This window comes from Sinocyclocheilus anshuiensis, unplaced genomic scaffold (assembly GCF_001515605.1).
Source record: "Sinocyclocheilus anshuiensis isolate Anshui unplaced genomic scaffold, SAMN03320099.WGS_v1.1 scaffold3322, whole genome shotgun sequence".
Lineage (NCBI taxonomy): Eukaryota > Metazoa > Chordata > Actinopteri > Cypriniformes > Cyprinidae > Sinocyclocheilus > Sinocyclocheilus anshuiensis.
The window spans coordinates 54,476-62,595 of record NW_015539995.1 but is presented as its reverse complement, the minus strand read 5'-3'; positions in this window follow the sequence as shown (position 1 = coordinate 62,595).

Sequence of the window (8,120 nt, the reverse complement as noted above, 5' to 3'; positions counted from 1 at the left end):
AACTGAGAGCGGACACCGCCGCCTCGGGGAAACTGAGAGCGGACACCGCCGCCTCGGGAGGCTCGTGAGCGGGCACCGCCGCCTCGGGAGGATCGTGAGCGGGCACCGCCGCCTCGGAAGGATCGTGAGCGGGCACCGCCGCCTCGGGGGAACTGAGAGTGGACACCACTGCTTCTGGAGAACTGTGAGCGGACACCGCTGCCTCGGGGACTCTGCGAGCAGACCACGCCGCTCGTACCGACATCAGCGGAGGTTCCCGCACGCTGCGTACCAGCCCTCGATGCTCCAGGAATGGGCGTGAGGTACTGGGTGCCGCAGACGAGGCCTCTGACGACCCTGGGATAGCCGCCTCGGGAGAACTGTGAGCAGGCTCTGCAGCCAACTCCATCCTGACGGCTGAGCCACTCAACTGCATAGCCAGGTTGACGTAGTCCTCCAGCGCCTCCTCGGGGTGCCAGAATGGCATAAGGGATTTGAAGGGCTCGGTTAGGCCACCCCAGAAACAGACCATTGAGCAGGTCCTCTCCGTCGCCGACTGGCGAGCCACTCCCACGAAGTCCCTGGCGTAATCCTCAATGCACCGGTCTCCCTGGCGGACACTGAGGAACTTTCCTGCTGGACCCATGCTTGGCGGATTATTCTGTCACGGCGCGGTACAGAAAACACACTGTGTAAGCAGGTGTCTGGGTCCAAGTGCAGGTTTATTAGACTGCAGGGGAAAAACAAACCAGAAAAAAACAAAACAGAAAACACAAACAGAGCTAAGACTCTGACACACAGACTCAGAACAGAAAGCGGAGTCTAACACAATATGGCCAATTCTGGCTTGCATCAGTCCATGTAACACACTTAATAATCCGCCCAGAGAGGCGTGGGGAAGGTGTATAAATAGCCCTCAGGATGGGCAACAGCTGTGTGTGTGTGAGTGTGTGCACAGGTGTGTGGCGTCAAGGTAACAGAGTCCGGGAGGATGGGAAGTGGCGACCTCTGGTGGTGAGAGGGAGAACACCAGACCCAGACCCCTGACAATGTGTCTCTTGGTAGTGAATCCGGTATAAATTTGCTGCTGAACACCATTTCAATTTGTTGGTAAGTAACCTAAAGAGTTTGTTTGGAAGTCTTTGAAATTTTGTGGGAGGGGTAAAGGTGTTTATTGTAAGAGTATGGATTTTGATTTGATAGAATTCTCTCTTAATCCTACTGTAGAAGTTTATGATCGCTGTAGGAAAAAGGATTTAATTCTTATAGCTGATTTCTTTCATATTAGCGTCCCAAAAGAGTCTACTAAACAGGTTATTAAAGAGCAGCTCTTTGATGAATTGGTTTCTGCTGGTATTATACCTGATAAATCGGAAGCACCTGCTGGGGAGGAGGAGTTGTTGTCCGAAGTCGGTGTGGGGACTTCGGAAGTTTTTCTTAATGCAGATGCTTCTGAATCGTGTAATGAATCTAAATTGGCAGTCAAACTGAAGGAGTTGGACTTATTGATTAAAAAACAAGAATGCAAGGCACAGTTAATTAAATTGCGCGTTGTTCAAGCTGAAACTGAGCGCGCTGTTAAACTGCGTCAACTGGATTTACAAGCGAAGGAGAGTAAGCCAACTCCAGTTCCTCGTACTAAAATTCCCTCGGATGCGACGACGCCGGTAAGTCGGCCAGTTCCTGCCGAACGCTCTGATTTTAATGCGAGTAGGTATGTTAAGCTTGTCCCTCCTTTTAGAGAGGCAGAAGTAGATTCTTACTTCATCGCATTTGAACGTGTTGCGGTGAAGTTAAGATGGCCTAAGGATATGTGGGCGTTATTGTTGCAATACAACTTTACGGGAAAAGCCCAGAAGGTATGTGCTGCATTGCCTGTAGATCAATCGCTTGATTATGAGATAGTTAAAGCGACAGTGTTACGGGCATATGAACTAGTTCCAGAGGCCTATCGTCAAAAATTCAGGTCTCATTCAAAGTCTTTCAAACAAACCTGTGTAGAATTTGCTCGAGAAAAGAGAGTACTTTTTGAAAAGTGGTGTTTAGCAAGTCGAGTTGTTGACTTTGAGCAACTCCAGGAATTATTGTTACTGGAGGAGTTCAAAAACTGTATGCCGGAGGCTGTTGTAATATATTTGAATGAACAAAAAGTTAATTTTCTTTCTGATGCCGTTGTGTTAGCGGACGAATTTGTTTTGACACATCGCCCTACGCGTCCTGAGAGAACTATAGTTAATGTCATATGAACTAGTTCCAGAGGCCTATCGTCAAAAATTCAGGTCTCATTCAAAGTCTTTCAAACAAACCTGTGTAGAATTTGCTCGAGAAAAGAGAGTACTTTTTGAAAAGTGGTGTTTAGCAAGTTGAGTTGTTGACTTTGAGCAACTCCAGGAATTATTGTTACTGGAGGAGTTCAAAAATTGTATGCCGGAGGCTGTTGTAATATATTTGAATGAACAAAAAGTTAATTCTCTTTCTGATGCCGCTGTGTTAGCGGACGAATTTGTTTTGACACATCGCCCTACGCGTCCTGAAAGAACTATAGTTAATGTGGCGAGAGAAGAGACTCTGGGGTTTCCTCAAACTTCGAGGCCGGGGAAGAGTGTAAAACCACCCTGTCAGTTTACTTCGGGGCGAACGGCGGGGAATAGGGTCTGTTTTTTTTGTTTAGATCCTGGCCATCGCTGTAGGAAAAAGGATTTAATTCTTATAGCTGATTTCTTTCATATTAGCGTCCCAAAAGAGTCTACTAAACAGGTTATTAAAGAGCAGCTCTTTGATGAATTGGTTTCTGCTGGTATTATACCTGATAAATCGGAAGCACCTGCTGGGGAGGAGGAGTTGTTGTCCGAAGTCGGTGTGGGGACTTCGGAAGTTTTTCTTAATGCAGATGCTTCTGAATCGTGTAATGAATCTAAATTGGCAGTCAAACTGAAGGAGTTGGACTTATTGATTAAAAAACAAGAATGCAAGGCACAGTTAATTAAATTGCGCGTTGTTCAAGCTGAAACTGAGCGCGCTGTTAAACTGCGTCAACTGGATTTACAAGCGAAGGAGAGTAAGCCAACTCCAGTTCCTCGTACTAAAATTCCCTCGGATGCGACGACGCCGGTAAGTCGGCCAGTTCCTGCCGAACGCTCTGATTTTAATGCGAGTAGGTATGTTAAGCTTGTCCCTCCTTTTAGAGAGGCAGAAGTAGATTCTTACTTCATCGCATTTGAACGTGTTGCGCTGAAGTTAAGATGGCCTAAGGATATGTGGGCGTTATTGTTGCAATGCAACTTTACGGGAAAAGCCCAGGAGGTATGTGCTGCATTGCCTGTAGATCAATCGCTTGATTATGAGATCGTTAAAGCGACAGTGTTACGGGCATATGAACTAGTTCCAGAGGCCTATCGTCAAAAATTCAGGTCTCATTCAAAGTCTTTCAAACAAACCTGTGTAGAATTTGCTCGAGAAAAGAGAGTACTTTTTGAAAAGTGGTGTTTAGCAAGTCGAGTTGTTGACTTTGAGCAACTCCAGGAATTATTGTTACTGGAGGAGTTCAAAAACTGTATGCCGGAGGCTGTTGTAATATATTTGAATGAACAAAAAGTTAATTTTCTTTCTGATGCCGTTGTGTTAGCGGACGAATTTGTTTTGACACATCGCCCTACGCGTCCTGAGAGAACTATAGTTAATGTGGCGAGAGAAGAGACTCTAGGGTTTCCTCAACCTTCGAGGCCGGGGAAGAGTGTAAAACCACCCTGTCAGTTTACTTCGGGGCGAACGGCGGGGAATAGGGTCTGTTTTTTTTGTTTAGATCCTGGCCATTTAATTGCTGATTGCAAGGCCTGGAAACAAAGCGGCTGCTAAAACTAAAAATGTGGCCTTTGCTTAGTCTGTATCTGAATTTGATTCTACCTATGGACCGTTTATTTTGCATGGCACTGTATCATTTGCAAATGGTTCTGAAACTAAACCAGTTTCGATTTTGCGAGATACTGCGTCTGCTCAGTCCTTTGTGTGTAAGGACGTTTTGCCCTTTTCTGATCAGTCTTATACGGGTAGAAATGTGCTGGTGCGAGCATTGAGATGGGCTGTGTTCCTGTTCCATTCCACAATGTTCATTTAAAATCTGATCTCGTTACAGGAGTTGTTGAGTTGGGTGTGCGCCCTAAATTACCTGTGTACGGGGTTAGTATAATCCTTGGGAATGACCTCACTGGGGCTAATGTTTTTCCTTGCCCAGTGGTGGCTAATAGACCTGATGCCTGCCTTCAGCCGGATTTGTCTGTGCAGTTTCCTTCAGTGCTCCCTGCCTGTGTGGTAACGAGGTTGCAATTAAAGAAGTTCAATGATGTAATTGACATCTCTGATTCTTTTCTTGGTACTGGTTCTGAACCTAGAAAAGATCATTTAGTTGTGGAGGCTGAAGTAAAGTCTAGTTCGGAACCTTTGACAGCTGAAGGAGTTAATTTACAGGTGGGTCGAGATCAGTTATCCCTAGCCCAGAAGTCTGATCCTACATTGCAAAATTGTTCTGAGATGGCAATTAATGTGAATGATATCTCTGATTTGAATACAATGTATTATTGGGACGAGGGAGTTCTCATGCGTAAATGGAAACCTTCAAACTCTGATGCGGCAGACTGGCAGGTGAGATATCAAATTGTGTTACCGACTGGTTACCGATTACAAGTCTTAAAATTGGCTCATGAACATCCTCTTTCGGGACATTTGGGAGTCACAAAAACATTTCACCATGTTTCTAAGTATTATTTCTGGCCTGGATTAAAATCTGAGGTATCAGATTTCTGCCGTTCGTGTGATGTGTGCCAGCGTGCAGGGAAGCCGAATCAGAAGATTCCTGTGGCACCTTTGTATCCCATTCCTGTGCTAAGTGAACCTTTTGAGAGGTTGATTATTGATTGTGTGGGTCCGCTGCCCAAATCGAAAACTGGGCATCAGTACATTCTGACAGTTATGTGTTGTGCAACGCGTTATGCAGAGGCTATTCCGCTGCGCTCGATTAAAGCTCCTTTAATTGTGAAAGAATTGGTGAAGTTTTGTACTACTTTTGGTCTGCCTCGAGTAATTCAGACTGACCAGGGGTCAAATTTCACCTCGAAAGTATTTGCACAAGCGCTTTGGAGTTCTCCATGTCTGTTAGTCCAGAAACCAGACGCTTCTTTCCGTTTTTGCACGGACTACCGAAAGGTTAACAGTGTGACTAAGGCAGATTCTTTTCCTCTACCCCGCATAGAAGATTGTGTTGATCGAATTGGCTCTGCCACTTATGTCACTAAACTAGATCTCCTTAAAGGGTATTGGCAAGTCCCTTTAACTGCCCGTGCTACTGAAATATCTGCGTTTGTCACTCCTGATAGCTTTCTGCAATACAATGTAATGGCATTCGGGATGCGGAACGCTCCAGCGACTTTCCAGCGACTGATGCAGAAGGTTTTGTCAGGAGTGCCGAATTGCGAAGCATATCTGGATGATTTAGTCATTTATTCGAACAGTTGGGAGGATCATGTGAATCGTTTGGATCTAGTGTTCAGCCGTCTGGCTAAGGCTTCCTTAACTTTGAATCTTTCAAAATGTGAGTTTGCAAAAGCAGTGATCACATATCTAGGGAAAATGGTAGGTCAGGGGCATGTGAAACTCATAATGGCCAAAGTGAGTGCAATCCTTGATTTTTCCATTCCTGTAAATAAACGAGAACTTCGAAGGTTTTTGGGAATGGTAGGATACTACCGCGGATTTTGTTATAATTTCGCAACGGTAGTGTCCCCACTGACTGACCTTCTTGGTACTTCGAGGAAATTCGACTGGAATGCAAGGTGTGATCATGCTTTCACTGCAGTGAAAGATTTATTGTGTAACGCGCCAGTTCTCTCGGCTCCTGATTTCGCACGATCTTTTCAGTTGAGTGTTGATGCAAGTGCTGTTGGAGCTGGTGGAGTGTTGATGCAAGAGGATGACTTGGGGGTTGAACATCCTGTGTGTTATTTTTCTAAGAAATGTTCTAAGTGTCAGCGCAATTACAGCACTATTGAGAAGGAGGCGCTGGCCATGCTACTGGCGTTGCGGCACTTTGAAGTGTATTTGGGAGGCCATTGTAGCCTGATTAAAGTGTACACCGATCACAACCTTGAAATTAAACATCGGAAGGGTTCAGACAACGTAGTTGCTGACGCGCTGTCCCGAGTGTGCTGAGCTGATGAGTGAAGCGGATATTTTTTTTTTTTTTGCATGGCAAAAAAATTTAGTGATGGGGGTGTTACGTCCGAGGACGTATTCAAGGTGTTTTATAATTGTGTACATGTGTTGGATGTGGTTTTGTTTGCTTTCCTTCTAGCTCTCTCTCCCTCTCTCTCCCTCGTCACGAGACAGGTGTTCCAACCAGCTGTGTTCAATCTGGTGATGCCCGCGGTGATTGGTTGATGCCTTCCTCCTGGATGCCCGGATTCATTTGTTCGCTTTTGGTTGATTTAGTTCTGAGTAAGTGAACTCAGGACTTTGTTGTGTTCTTGAGCAGAAAGAGAACTGAAGTTGTTTAAAACCATTCGACTATTTTTGTTTAACGTTGTTAAACTATGTTTGTTAGTGTTCTTATGTTCTTTTTGATTTAAGGGAATGTAGGAGGAGGGTGCCATGTTCGTTTGTAATTCTTGTTTTCTCCTGGTTATGGGCAGACAGGAAGAGAGGGAAGTTTTTGTGTATTTTATTTTCGGATTATCTTTCTCTAGGTAATTTATAAATATCCTTGGGTTAGTTAGTTTGGTTTTGTTTGTTGTTTTGGCCTAGCTCTCCCCTGAAGTCTTTGTTCCCTATATGTTCGTTAATACTTTAATATTCCAATATTTCTCTAAGGATGAAGTTAAAATTTTAAGAACAAAATATTTGAAATTTCCAGTTGCACCAAAAGCGAAGGAAGTCCATTTTTAAATTCTTAATGGAGTATATCCTTCTAGAGAATTTTTGAGACGTCGATTTGGTCTTGACGTTAACAACTGTTCCTTTTGTGATGATCAAATTGAAACTACAGAACATCTTTTTTATGATTGTAAATTTGCCTGTGCCTTTTGGGAAGATGTACATTACTGGTTATTTCCTACATTTGAAAATTTACATGTTTTAACAAAAGAAAATGTATTATTCGGTTTATTTTTGAAAGATGAAACACATGATTTAGCAATTAACATTATTATTATTCTTGGGAAGTTCCTTTTGCATAAGAACAGATTCCTGAAAATTCTTCCAAATTTCTACTTATTTCACAAGCAACTATGTCATTACTTTTTGTAGCTGAAACGAATGAAGAAAAAGAATGCCTTAAATGTCTGTAATTTAATAGAAAATCTTAAACTTCCTGAAAACCCCTAGTGTATGTATATATATATTTTTATTTTTATTTTATTTTTTTTCTTCTTCCTCTTCTCCTTATGTTATGATGCTTGTCTTTATTAGATTTTTATAATCTTTTAAAGATGTATTATATAAAATAGTACGCTGCACTACGGTTAAAATTAGCGCTTCCTCCATCTTTGAATTTCTGTACAGAGAGGTCACGCAGTGACGTATCGATCTTCTACTGGTCACAGGTCTTCACGTGATGCGAATTCGCAGGTCAGAGTTCACCAAACTTGAACTTTGGAATGCAGCGAAATGCGAAATTTTTCACATGAGCTTGCGTTTCCGATCTTACGCATTCGCATGCGTATGAATGGAAGTCAATGGAACGAAAAGTGCAGTGTGACCGCCCCTTTACACTTATATTAAGTAAACAATTACTATGGATTTACCATGTAATTACTCTGATGTTACACAGCAGCGGCCAGTAAGTTAGCCTTTACATATAAATTGTGGTTGGTGTCCAGAATGTTACACTTTATATTAAGTGCACAGTTACTAAGGCGTTATCATGTAAGTACACTGTTATTACAGTGGTGCACCACCTCCACCAACTTGAGATCCAAATCCTCCCACTTTACATATCCCTAAACCTACCCATTTCCACCCCCTGGATCCCATTTCCACCCCTAAACCTACCCATCTCCATCACCTGGATCAAATTGTTCCAATTACTCTTATACATATTGGTGTTACAAAATGTAGTTATATATGTCCTGTTACACATTTGTACTTACACAAAC